The sequence below is a fragment of the Sinocyclocheilus anshuiensis genome, unplaced genomic scaffold (genome assembly GCF_001515605.1).
Source record: "Sinocyclocheilus anshuiensis isolate Anshui unplaced genomic scaffold, SAMN03320099.WGS_v1.1 scaffold78, whole genome shotgun sequence".
Lineage (NCBI taxonomy): Eukaryota > Metazoa > Chordata > Actinopteri > Cypriniformes > Cyprinidae > Sinocyclocheilus > Sinocyclocheilus anshuiensis.
The window spans coordinates 1,623,855-1,638,951 of NW_015544250.1; the positions used below are offsets into that span (position 1 = coordinate 1,623,855).

The 15,097-nt window shown below is 36.9% G+C and overlaps 1 pseudogene; it reads right to left on the reverse strand.

The window, feature by feature from the left end:
- Positions 1-3,224: 3,224 nt before the first annotated feature.
- On the reverse strand, positions 3,225-9,289 carry LOC107697905 (cytochrome P450 2J6-like; annotated as a pseudogene).
- Positions 9,290-15,097: the final 5,808 nt, after the last annotated feature.

A 15,097-nucleotide genomic window follows, 5' to 3' on the forward strand; every position in this document is an offset into this window, starting at 1 on the left:
GTGATGTTAATTCATATTCTTCTATTAATAGTCTAATTAAAATTCTACTCTGTACTTAAATTTAAAATTGCACTGCTACAATACTCTCAGAAATAAAGGTACAAAAGCTGTCACTGGGGCGTTACCTTTTTAAAAGGTACACTTTTATACCTTTTTGGTACAAATATGTACACTTTAGGTACTTGTCACGATCATCAACTGGAGTGCCCATGAGCTCCACCAGTGCGCACTCCATCCCTGACTTTTGCCATTCACCCTGGACTACATTCCCCATAATCCTTTGCCGGACTCATCATCTATTGCATCACCTGTCACTCATTAGATCTCATCATCAGTTCACAGCTGTCTCACATTAGAAGGACTTTAAAAGATGCACACACACTCGAACACTTTGCTGGTCATTGTTTAGCCTGTAATGTTTCCTAGTTTCTGTGATCCTGCCCGTCTTGCCTTGCCGTATTTTGGATCTTGGACTGTTTATCTGGTTTTTATGATTGTTTTGCTGCCTGTCCTGACCTTTGCCTGTTTACGGATTACTCTTTGTCTTTGCCTGGGATATTATTGTTTGCTGGTACTGGACCCTGCCTGTCTGACCACATTTACGAATAAAGCCTGCATTTGGATCCTCAACTCCGTTGTCACTACGCCTCCTTTGTTACAGGTTCTGAGTTCTTTGTCTGGTAATGTACGTCAACCCCTTGACCTGCGTGTGAGTTCCTGCCTGTATGTTTGATGTTTGGATGAATAAATACGGTTTAATGTGAATGCCCTTCGTCTCCGCCACAGTAGGCGAATCATGACAGAATACTGGACCAAAAACAGTAAGTGGTGCCCCTTCTCCAGTGTTTTTGTTTTCGTTTTGAACAGTGTTTTGTTTTCCCAATAATTTTTTTTCCCCCCCGTGGCATGGAAGTTGCCGCTTTAAGAAATTAACTCATTGAATTCTATAAGGGAATTAATTATTAATTAATTCAACTTATGCTTTTACTGGTGGGCTGAGGAAGAATTCTACGATTAATGATGTGAAGCAGAAAAGGCTCCAAGTGGTTTACTGGGACTACAGACGGGTGGAAAGAGATTAGAGAACAGCAAGAGAAAGACCGTCTCCAGGAGTGTTATCAGTTTGTGTTGGGTTTTTTGTGTGTGTGTGTGTGTGTGTGTTTCTAATTTAGTGAAATCGGAGAGATGTCTTGCCCTCCATTAAAAGTCTATTCCAGGGGTGGTGAACGTCGGGTCCTGGAGAGCCGCACAAGCTAATCAAGGTCTGAACGGTTACTAGGCAGGTGAGTTTTAATTAGGGTTGGAGCTGAACTCTGCAGGGCTGCAGCTCTCCATGACCGGAGTTCGCCAGCCCTGGTCTATTCCCAAATCTTCATTCAAAAGATCATACAATAAATCCATTTGAATCGAGCTGTTTAATCTAAGTCTTCTGAAGAGACAGTCACTTTATATGAACAGATATAATTTATGCTTTTGTGCACATATAAACACTGATCAGCGGACAATGATTACAGCATTCAGTTTTAATAAACGGAAAGTCAAGCCTGCTTGCTTGAAGCGAGAGAAGTTCTCATGCAAGTACCGTTGAATTTCTTTATATATTCACTGATCAATGTTTATATGTGAATAAAAGCTGAATTTAAATCTGTTTGCCATGTAATGCGATCATGTCTCTTCAGAAGACTTGTATTAAACCCCTCGATTCTTATGGATTTATTTTACAATCCCTTTATAAATGTTTTGAAGCATCAGAGTTTTGGGGAAGTGAACTTTCAATAAAGCAAAAGAAATCACTCAGATTTAAAAAAAAAAACATTTAATTTGTGTTCTGAAAATTAATTAATTTCTTATGAGTTTGGAGTGACATGAGATTGAGCAAATTTTTGGGTGAATTAAGCCTTTAACTTAACTGTCAATTTTTATGTTATGTAAGATTAGTTACATAAGACCATTTGTTAAGATGGTATGACCCTGTTGGTTTATCAAAATGTTAATGTTGATGTTCAACATTTTACAAAAACTTGAAAAGTATAAAAAAAAATGTGTCAGAAAATGATAATAAAGTATTATTTAACCTGTACAACATTTTAATGTATGATTTTTTAAATTGCACACATGTTTTGTGAGTTTGTAGATTAATAAACAGTGGAATGTTCATGCAGAAAACTGACATTTACCTAACTGAAATACTGATGTTGCTTTTATCAATATATATGTAGTAAATAATTATAATTATACTGTCCAGGTGAGATGCCTCAAAAAAACCTAATCAGAACACATATATACACTATGTGGGGCCAGTCCAGTACCCATACTGGGCCCTAGTATATCCCACATGTGCTTCATAAGTGGGACCAATATGGGTCTTATATGTGTTGCCCAGTTGGGCCCCACATTAGCCCCAGTCAGGCCCCATATGAGATTCATATGGGCTAATTCAGATGGGGCCCACATGGAACCCATGGACAAATCCATGTAGGGCCCATATGCGGACCACACGGGCGTTGCTTCCCGACCATTCATCGCGTCTTTAACGACGCGCGTGATGTCATCGAGAAGGCGGAACTAGCGACTGACTTCAGAAAACAAGAGCGTAAACATTGCTGAAGCGTAATGAACCGTTTTTCGGCACAATTTGATGAAAGCCTCAAAAGGTTCAGAAAGGATAGGTTTCCCATCACTAGTATAAAGCAAACAGTAAAGCAACAGTACTTTAGACTATAGAATAATGCAAACAGTCATACACAACCACAGGAATATACAATAGATTCAACAAACTGGGATGGGCAGGTCACAGATCATGCTCTGGAGAAAGGTTTCTCCACTTCTGAGAGTTTCTCCTCTGCTTTTATGCCACCTCACTCCTGGTTGGTAAGCAGGTGCAGCTGGGGCAATCAGCTTCCTGCCAGAGAGAATGAGTGGGAAGAGCCAAAGGAGAACAAAAGACACTGGGAAAAACAACAACAACAACATACCACAGTTTCCAGACCCCAAACTTTTGAATAGTATTGTAGAGTCAGGCAGGCTTGAATACTGAGTTCCAAGATTGATGTCTCCACATTTTCATGCCCAGACAGTATATAAGCAGTAAAATAATAAGATGATAAAATCAGATCAATTTCTAATCAAAATCCCATTACAACCCTTCAGTAATGAATGTTTGTGAGCCATAGCTGTGGGTTCCTGTGGGAGAAGAACCATATAATGAACACTGGTGTTTGAACATGATTCTGGAGCAGAGCTGATTTTTGAGTGATTAAAATCTACACTATTGAGGCACAGCACGTATCTGGAAGGGTTCAGGACCAGATGAGACACCTATAGTTCCTTTCAGACTCAACGTTCGTCCCTCAAGAGGCAGGAAGGTGAAGCACTGCATCAAAGAGGAAGAGCTCCATACGAGCGAGCTGCTCACCTGGATACAACCTCTTACCTGGAAATCAGGGTCTGCATCAGTAAACTCAAGAGTAAACTCACCGTACTACAGCTGTATGGACATGACCTACCTATTGAAAAAGGGATGAAATTGTCTTTCTTCAAAAATTTGCCATTTTCATCCAGAAAGTGAGCAGGATTGAATTCATACGGAGTACTGTACTCATTCTTATCCTGTAGGATTGACTTAAGCAACGGCAGCACCATCACACCCTGTAATAACCAAACAGAAGTTATAGATCAATTCATTTTCTTAAGTTGCACATAACTGACCTTGTTTATCCACACAAATGCTGTATGGTACATAACGCAAAAATAAAATGACCTTCGAGATGAGACGTCCTCCCACTGTCGTGTCTTTGTTGGCCATTCTGGGAGGCGTGAAGGTAATAATGTTGGCGAACCTCTTAATTTCATGGAGCACCGCGTAGGTGTACGGCAGATTTGTCCGGTCATCCATCAGTGGTTGGCGTATCTGTCCAATCACCTGATCAATCTCAGACTGGACTTTCTCTGACAGGAAATATCCAACAAATAACATGCTGATGGTAGTTTTTGAGGACAGCCAACAGAAGTCACATGTTTGATTGACTGACATTCCCACCTTGTACTTCTGGGTACTTGACCATGAAGAGTAAAGCCCATCTGAGTGTATTAGAGGTGGTTTCTGTTCCTGCTCCAAACAGATCCACCACACAATATATCAGGTTTTCCTCAGTGAACTCTGCCTCACTGTCCTTACACTGGAATGTTGGAACACACACACACAGACACAAACAAAATATAGCAAAAAACACATTTTTAAGACCATTTTCAAAAAATATACAAAAATATTTAGCTAATTTTATATTTTTTTAAATTATATATATCTATATCTATCTATAATATCTATTAGATATAATATATATATATATATATATATATATAAATATAATAGGGCTGTCAATGTTAACATGTTGTATGCGATTAATTCAAAATCCTTAAAGGGATAGTTCACCCAAAAATGAAAATTTGATGTTTATCTGCTTACCCCCAGGGCATCCAAGATGTAGGTGACTTTGTTTCTTATGTAGAACACAAACGAAGATTTTTAACTCAAACCGTTGCAGTCTGTCAGTCTTATAATGGAAGTGAATGGGAATCACGGCTTTGAGAGTCAAAAAAACAACACAAACTAAAACAAAATTTAATCCTGCGGCTCGTGACGATACATTGATGTGTAAAGACACTAAACGATCAGTCTGTGCAAGAAACTGAACAATAATTATATCGTTTTTTACCTCTGATGGCACTGCAATGTCTGAACTGTCCTGAGCGCGTCCTCGACGCGTCTTCTTCTTCTTCTTGCTTTATGTCAGATCGCAGACTTATAAGTGCATTACTGCCACCTATCTCTCAAATAGACCATTGACACTCCTAATTGAGATTGTAGATAGAGTGTCAATGGTCTATTTGAGAGATAGGTGGCGGTAATGCACTTATAAGTCTGCGATCTGACATAAAGCAAGAAGAAGAAGAAGACGTGTCACGCGCTGGCTGTCGAGGATGCGCTCAGGACAGTTCAGACATGGCAGACATTGCAGTGCATCAGAGTTAAAAAACTATATAAATACTGTTCAGTTTCTTGTACAGACCGATCGTTTCGTGTCTTTACACATCAATATATCTTCACGAGCTGCAGGGTTTAATTTGGTTTTAAAAATGGAGTTAAAAATCTTCGTTCGTGTTCTACTGAAGAAACAAACTCGCCTACATCTTGGATGCCCTGGGGGTAAGCAGATAAACATCAAATTTTCATTTTTGGGTGAACTATCCCTTTAATGCGTTAAAAAAATGTACGCGAATAAAGTACTGAAGCATGTGAAATTGCGCGATTAACAATTTAAATCACACAGATAAGTTTAGCACACTGAGCATCAACAATGGTGCAAGCACCTGTAACCCTGGTAGGCAAAAATTTATATTCTTACTCTTTAATAACCCGATTTCGCTTCTCTGTTTGTGATCAGATCATTTTAACCTGATGAACTCTGCGAAAGATTTCAGTCCAATTATCCAGTAAGTGAATGCATTCAAACAATCAGTCCAAAACAGCGCTAATGTAAAGAAAACCAGGCTGATTACATCAGAGATGGCAAAGAGAATAGAGACTCACATTGCGTTTTCAGTGAATTATTCATTCCAGTGTGTGTTTCGCTTTAAAACACAAGCGGTGTCATATCCCTCATGCATATGTGTGAAATACAGACTGAACGGAACATCAAAACATTCCACTGCACGCTTTACGGCCAGATTATATGCAAACTGCATTTCTTGGAGGGATAAACCAAACCAGCGTCTCGCTAGTAAAAGTTGGATGGATGAGGATTATAATTAAGGAAAAGATGATTGCAGTGACATACAGGAGTCATCCATTATTATTGATGCACAAACAAACCATGTATGTATGCTCTCGACACACTGATCACACATTGTATTTATGTACAGAAAACATAAAATGACACAACATCTCGTTATTATGACAAAATCGAGTGGAAAAAATAATATGTGTGTTGTAGCAATTTGTCACCGTAATTTCACTATGGACAGAAGTCGAATTTGGAACTGGTGACAAGTGGTCAACGTTTGGATAGTTATCATGGTCCACTAAGTCCCTGCATGTGGATGCTGTAACTACACCATTATGGGGCAAAAAAAACATCTTTCTCTGTAGGGCAGACATGAATATTAACAAAGGAGGTGCTAACGCATGTCCCGACTACCAATAAAGCCATTTTAAAGAAATATAAGTACACAAGGGCATCTTAGGACAACACTACCTTCTCAATCTCATCCAGATAAGTCGATGTAGTCTCTGGGGTTGGACGGGTCTCTCTCCTCCTTGTGTTTAATGATTTCCTCCTGCAGGAAGGGCTTAAGTTTAGACATGCTGGCGAATGCCGTCTGATGTTTTCCTGGCACCATCGACATGAGGGTGGGAAACTGATTATATAACTGTAAAGAGACAAATAAAGGACAAACATATGTTCAAACAATGCAATGCTTTTAATAACTACAGTTACATGAATGAAACTGATGTTTTAGCAAAGCACCGGTCAATTTAATTTCAGTTTCACTAGTTCATATTGACATTTTATTATTATGATTTTACTTTTTTGTCTGTTTGTCTTGCGTACAACTTTGTGATAAGAGGCTGATCTCATACCCGACCCCAATTTGAGATGGGAAGTTGAAAAACGTCCTGCATTAGATGAAATTTATGGTCATCATACTCAAACCTGTGACCAAACACCAACCCACAGATTATATTAGCCACTGCATCAGTCACAAGATGGTACCCGACCCCAATTTGAGATGGGAAGTTGAAAAACGTCATCTAAATACTCCTGCATTAGATGAAATTTATGGTCATCATACTCAAACCTGTGACCAAACACCAACCCACAGATTATATTAGCCACTGCATCAGTCACAAGATGCTGAGGGTTGAAGGACAAACCTAGAAACACAACAACGAAAGAGAAGAGCAATGTTATGAGATTTAACAACAGAAAACATGAAAAACAATCAAACATTTCTTAAAAGCCACCATTTAGAGGTATCCAAACGTCTGACAACACAAGAAAATACTTCTGTTCACATGCTGAATGTTACATATTTGCTCAACAATTTATTTTAGATCTGTAAATGATCTAATGATAAAATGATTAAATGTATGTGAATCTGAAATATTTATAATTAAATTTATAGTTTTGGTTTTATTTATTACTATTATTAAATGATTCATTTTTATTTATTATTATTAAATTATTGTTTATTTATGGTTTTTAAAGGGGTCATGACCAAGCAGCAACCTTCCGGGCTCTCTCTTGAAACCAACACGGAAGTGACTTAAACTGCAATTCATCGACTGGCCGCTAGAGGCTGGCTCCAAAAGGGAGTCAATCCCATAGACCCCCCATGTTAAAAGCCCAGCTTTACAGCAGAAAAAAAATTTGTTTACAGCCTGGTAAAACTTTTGCCCTTCATGACAATGACTGTGAGGTGGGTGAATTTTTTTTATAACTAATCCGTTTAAATTATATTAAGCCTTAAAGTTCTGTCTAATTAAGGGTGTGGCCACTTGAGTGACAGGTAGATTGCCGCTGCTGTCACCAACGTCGAGCTAGGTGGGCGTGGTTTCAGCAACCAGCTCCACCCACGTCCCGCCTCTTTGCCCATTTTCGATTATCCAGGAGTGACGCACGGTGACGCACTGCCAAGATGGCGATGGCAGGCTCCGCCCACTTTGGGCTTCAAAAATGCTTTTCAGAAACCTACGGGTGACGTCACGGACACTACATCCATGTTTTTATAGAGTCTATGGTCATGACGTTAGAAATCAAATTTGCCTTGATCTTATGACATATAAGAGGTCTTTGTAACATTAAAACGTCCTGAAAGTTTCATAGCTAAAAATGTCCACCTCCTTATAAACAGAGCATTTATTTTGTGTTTATTTAGTTTTTATGCTCACTTTGATGTATCAAAGTGATGGAAATGCCAAAATTTGTACAAAATAAATAAATAAATCCGATAATTCGCAAAAAAGTTTTTACGCTCGCTTGAAGTGGTTTTTGACTTGTGTGAAAAGGGTAAATGCGAATAATGAGATGGAAATTTAATGCCAGTTTGTCAGGAAGTGACAATTTTGTTCTCTTTCAGTGGAAACGGTGCTTATTCGCAAATGTTTTATGCGATATTCAAATTTTGCGCAAATTAAGTTAAATTTGCAACTTTGGATGGAAACCCAGCTTGTGACGTCACAAGGGCACATACATTTGCATACGCTCCAGAGCAAGACATAGATGAATAGTTCCCTTTCGAGAGGGTCTCTCGACATTGCAGACAGCGTAAGTTTTCTGATAGTTTTAAAGTGCTGCGTCTCGCCGCTTTATATCTTGCCATTGCTGTGCACATACAGCAGATCAGTAGACAAGCCCTCCCTCTCAGAGCTGCGGGTTTCCACTAGGTCCGCTAGTTTAAAAAGAAAAAAAAATTAATAATTCATATTTTCTGTAGTTTTTTAACAAATGAATGACAGCAAATCTTGTTTGTGATAGGAAAAATGGTGTTTGCAACTAAAATGTTGCTCTCTGACCTCGTTCAGTCTGTATAGAGTCACAGAGAAAGCGACACTCCTGCAGGATGGAATTTTCTAGAGTTTTCTTCCCCACACCAAAGTATTTGAGTGTTGCCAGAGCAAAACACCTCTGCTGACGTGGCGACGCCACATGTGTCCACTAGAGAAGATCAGACCTACACTGACAGAATGAAGCAGATAAAGGGCAGATTTTAGGATCAAAATGAAGTGTAATGTTTAAGATATTTGAATATGTTAGGTGCAATATAGCCTTTTCTGCATCTGTACCTTTCCCTTTACTAAGCTTGTCAATTATAGGGAAGTACGGCCGGTCTGTGAAGATGTCCGCCTGCTCCACAAACGCCTCTTTGAAACTCTCGTATCCAGTGAGCAGGATGCACAGATTGTTCCCCAGATACAGTGTGCTCACATCTCCATACCTCTCAGCAATCTGATCAACATGATCCGTACACATTATACATTCACATAGAATCATTTGACATATTTGTATTTGACACACAGTATGTGAATTACCCTCTGAAAGGAGCCCAGTGGATCAGTAAAGCCTATATTCAGTACATTTCCAACCAAAGGCAGAGGGAAGGGTCCTGGCGGCATGTTGTTTGTAAGAACATATCGCAGGTGTTTCACCAGCAGAAGCACACACAGAAATATCAGGAGACCCTGAACATCCATCCACTGACCCATCAGCTGTGACAACACTGACGCCATGCTTACTGAGACAGATTTTACACAGGTATTTAACTTAAAAAGATAATTATAATGTTACAAAAGATTTCTATTTCAAATAACTGTGAGGAAAAAAGCAAAACTATTAAGCAGCACAACTGTTTTCAATATTGATCAGAAGAAGAAATGTTTCTTGAGCAGCAAATCAGCATATTAGAATGATTTCTGAAGGATCATGTGACACTGAAGACTGGAGTTATGATGCTGAAAATTCAGCTTTGCATCACAGGAATAATTTACCTTTTACAATATATTCAAATAGAAATCAATTATTTAAATTGTAATCATATTTCACAATCACTGTTTTTATTGTATTTTTGAACAAATAAATGCAGCCTTGGTGAGCCGAATAAACTTTTGAACTGTAAAGTATTTGTATAAACTTGTATTTTATTTATTTATTTATTTATTTTATTTTATTATTGTACGTTACTTTATAATATACATATTTATGTATTAAATCTATAGGAAGAATTGAGTTATGGTCTGAAGAAGTTTTGAGGGTAGTGATTGATACTGTAATGCCATAATGTTCATAAAATAAGGTAAAAATCAAATGTAATGTGTAAAGAATCAATCTTGAATTAATTACGAAGCAGAAATGCTGCCATTTTCAAAACTCAACTCTTTACACAATAAGTTTACATTTCTTAATATTACTACATATCAACATAACTTTAAAAACAAATATTTTAACGTATTTCTTAATCTTAGTTAATGTTAATTTCAACATTTACTAATATATTTTTTAAATCAAAAGTTGTATTTGTTAATATTATTTAATGGACCTCAGCAACACGAACTAACTAACTAACAATGAACAGTTGTATTTGCATCAACTAACGTTAACAAACATTAAGAAATATTGTAACTAATATACAGTATTTCTCATAGTTAGTTAATGCATTAGCTAACATTAACTAATGTGACTACATTGTAAAGTTTTGCCATATGGCATTAGCCAATGGCTAATATTCCTGAACTTTCAAACGCTGCCTGCAGAACTAGGACACGGAGTATGAAACATGTCAGAGAGAAAATAATGCTACTTATCATACAGGTCCCAATCAATTCACACAAGCCATTATATTACACTCTTGACCTTGCAAACACAACTGTTGCCAGTTATGAATTTTTATGATATTCTTCTGTTGCACCTGATGTGGCGATGAAGGCCTAGTTTCTTACTGATGTTTACTATATTATTGTTAGCGGTTTTTAGAGAAAAAGTCCCTTTTAATATCCTTCAGCCTGATGTAAAAAAGACATTTGAACTGCTATATAAAGCCAAATTATCAAGTACAAGCAGGATGGATGTTGGGTTAATATGGGTTAATTACGATCGCTTTCCCACTTGCCTTAGTGCGTGATCCTATTTAAGGCTTATAGAATTGTGGTAATATTTCATCATTGTGCTGAAACCTACTTCATTAATTTTAATAAGTGAGTGGAGATTGTCTGTTCTTAATGTCACAACAAACCGCAGCAGATCAGACTCAAACACACACACACACACACACATGCATTAAATGACCTACCAATCTAACATTCCCCTCATTTCATGTGTTTAAATGCACATGCATTCATGGCCTAAACCATACAAACTAATACTGCATAATCTGCAGTGCATGTCATTTATGTACCTCTTTATACGGTGCAAAAGATAATCATCTCAATGTCTAAAAGTCCAAAACAATTCTGAACTGAATGTAATAATTATTTTTATCAAATACCATATAAGTTAAATTCATTTAAATATATACATATAGAGGTGAATATTATATTATTATATAGCCTACAGAAGTCGTATATTATAGGCATGCCTGAGTCTGTTATTCTTGATGCGCAAGCAACCGTGTATGTGCTCTCTCAGCGCACTGATCACTACACATTTCAGTATAGTCGCATAGTTGTCAAAATTAACGTCCTGCGAGTGTTTTATAATGGATGCTGGCCGAGGAAGCATGTTTTGGAGAAGTTTGTGAGGATCAGGGCCCGTATTCTTAAAGCTTCTAAGAATCCTCTCAGAGAGCTCCTAATTTACCTTAAAAATTTCTAACTAGGAATCTTAGCTTAAGAGTGATTCATGACCAATCTGAGAGCAACTCTGAGCGAGGAAAAGACAAAAACGCTCATCTTAGTGAGAAGGCGGGGATGACCCCATTGCTAGGGATGACACATTCTTTTGAAGACTGTCATTGGTTGTCCAAGAAGAAACAAATAAGAGCACTTTTAAATAGGGTCTATTATAAGCCCTCACTTTGAAATTACAGGCCTAATTTTTTCTATTTTACCTGTCATAATAATGAAAGAAAACAAATATTTTAGGAATCTGTCAAAAACTTTTTTAAAGCTAAAAATTGTATTGTCATTTATTGGGCAAATGACAGACTGAAACAACTAAATAATCTTTTATTAAAATAAAATATTTTATTTTGTACGGCCTCCTTTGGCCTTGATAACAGCTTGCATTCTTGCTGACATTGTATTTATGTAATTTTCCCTAGTCTCTGTTGTAGTTGACTTCCAAATAGTTTCTAGTTGTTCCCAAAGACTTGCTTTTGATGAAACTTTTGTGTGATCTATCTTTGAAACCATTAAATTCCAACAATAATTATATATACTGTGACTAAAGAGCTTACAAATACTGGTGGATAAGCCATTAGAAACATAAAAAATGTTTTTGGTGACCATCAATACAGTTAGTTTAGGGCAGCTGTGGCATAAACCTTACATTGGGCGATGGTCTGATAAATGTAAGCACTAAATTTGCGGTCTTTATTAGATTTATGGTCTAATAAATTTAAGCACTATATATATATATATATATATGTGTCTTGATCCCTTACACCTTACACCCTAGCATCTTATTAAACCACTGTCAACCATTGTCTGCAACACATTTCTTCTCCCTCATCTGCAAGACATATTTTTTAGTGTTTGCTCATCAATACGCCAATAGGACGTTTCCTATCAGATGTCAAATAGATGTTTAGAAGATGTCTTTAAGATGTTTATGATTTAGAATGTATGTAAAACTGACATCTTAAAGACGTCTATCAGATGTTTGTACACAGCAGATCTTTTCCAGATGAAGCGATCTTTAACAGACATCTTGCAGATGTACGTGTGCTATCTGGGCCTCTACGTTAATTAATTAAGCAGAGTAAGTAAAGAATGTCTGCAGTGAAGAATTCAAGAGCTTTGAAAATGTCTTATTGTTTAAAAAAACTTTATAATCGACCAGAATTAATTATTAGCTCACAAAATATAGCTTTAATATACAACGTATGTTAGCAGAAATAATACTGAAAGTTTAAATCTTTTGAATTTATTTTGTTTAATAAATAGCATGCAGTAGAAGTGAAAAAAACATTAGAAAACAAATGTTTTTGTTAATTTAAAAAAAAAAAAAAGTTTTAAAACCTTTTTTTTTATTAGATGAAATGTCATCTTAAGGAGGACTTGCAGTTTCGTGATGGGAGAAGCAAATTAATTGAACTAATTGCTTCACAAAATGATTCACTGTTTCGAAGCGCTCAAAACACTGTACGCTGCTGGCGCTTGCTGGTCAAAACTGTGTACATACAAGAAGACTCAGGTCAAAACATGCATAAAAACGACTTTTACAAACCCATTGGAAATGTTTCATTTAACATAATATATTAAATGCAATTAACATCATCTAATACCATTAAATATGAAGTGTCTGTATAATATGTGTTATTTTATTAATTTACAGGGTTTGTTTTGTTTGTTTTATGGAGAGTTTGTATAAGAGACTACACTACTCTTCCTTTAATTACACAAATCTCTCATTAAAAAATGTCTACAAATTTCTAAAATTGATCCGAGATCAGGGCTGCGTTCAGCCCCGACAAAAACGGTGCAAAACGTTTTTTAAACGGAAACGGTGGTGCGTTGAACACCCTGTTCTGATGACGCATGAGTTGCAACTATGGCAGCTGAGAAGGCCAGTCTTTGTGTTCTTTTTGAAGAATTTTCGGAGCCTGATAAAATCGGTATAAATACGTGTTTAATACTGCAAAATACGCTCGATGGTACAGTCATTGCCCCCGCCCTCCAGAATAAAAGAGAACATCCCAATCGAGTGAAGGGATTTGTGGAAACTGTGGTTCCTAATTATTGTGATCCAACATTTGCCTCGCATTTCAGGATGAAAAGACAAACATTTCAGGTGAAGGATGATCCACTTCTTACCTCCGAGACTGTTATGATCTATATGACCTTATTATTTTTATTGTGAGTATTAGGCTTATCATTATTGCTGATCACTGTTGTTGTGCTATGATATTGTAATATTTACCATTATATAATCAGAGGAGTTTATGAAAATGTCACTCCACAATGCAATAGCAAGATATATAAATATTTATAGTATTTTTATGTTACATTAATCAGTATTTAGCACACCTTCCTAAGGAAAGGATATGGACCAGAAGACATTGCAATTACTAAATGATATTTAGACAGACTTAAAGAAGTTCCAGATCTATACTTGTGCTCTTATTATTTCAGTTATTTTGCCTTTAATGTAAATAAACATGTGCAAACAATATACTTGCTCTTGTGAATTGATTTGGATGTTAATTACATTGTTCGAGCTGTCTCTTTAATACCGCGTGGTTTATATACATGTTGCTGCTGATTGGGCTGACATGTTTGACAAACCCACCAAACAAGAGAAAATGTATCTCAAACCCTGTTGCACACCGTTTTCAGGAAACATGTCGTTCAAAACGGAAACCGTAGCAAAACGGTGCACACCTGTTTGAGATTGAACTTGCCCCAGGTAAAAGCCATAGACGCTTATTCAATGGTTCGCCGCTGGGGGCCGATCTCAGTCATTCACGGGTTCAGAGATCAACACTTCGAAACAGCTGTGACGTAACGAAGCCTCTGAAATCACGTAACTTTGCCGGTTTGAGACGCGCTCCGAACCACTGGCTCAAAACGAATTATTCGCAAAGATTTCCAAGCTTCATAAAGCAGTGCTTCGAAAGCACCCATCACTATTTGCAGTATTGATTTGGAGAAGGAGGGGGCCCTTGGAGTAAAAAAGGTTGAGAACCGCTGTTTTATCATATTAAAATTGAATGTATCAACTGGCATTTCTATCACAGTCTCGTGCAGATCCTAACAAAAAAAAAAAAACCCGGATTGGAAACTCTTTTCAAGAGTTTTAGCATCTTTTATCATTTCCAGTGGGTAAAAGTGACTTGTGAAAAAACAAACAAACACACACACAAATAATAATAATAACAATAATAAAAAAAAAAAAAACAGAAAAAGACAAACCGTTTACAGCCTCTTCATGCTAAAGACAGTAAAAGACAAAAATACAATGAAGTAAAAGTTGGTCTTTCCCCTCTCCTGAGTTCACTGCACAAACACAACTATGACAGAAGCCGCATCATTAATGCATAGATGTCTGAGGATATCTGTACTTACGAGAACGCAGACAATGAACTGTCGTGGAAATATAAAGCTGCTCAGATTAAAAAACGCAGGCATCCAGTGTTGTGATGACGTCACGGGGCGTTCCCTTAAGGCCCGCCTATTTTTCAACGTCACTGCGCACTCAGTCAGAAAAAAATTAAAATAAAAAATGTAGTGGATAAAATAAAAAACAGTAGTAACATATTATAATGTATTTTATGATAATTAATAATATATATAAAACAGAATAATTAAAAATGTATTAAAAGAATCAAACTCATTCTGTGCTAATACTGAAAAAGGATCCACTAAAAATGTTTTCATATATAT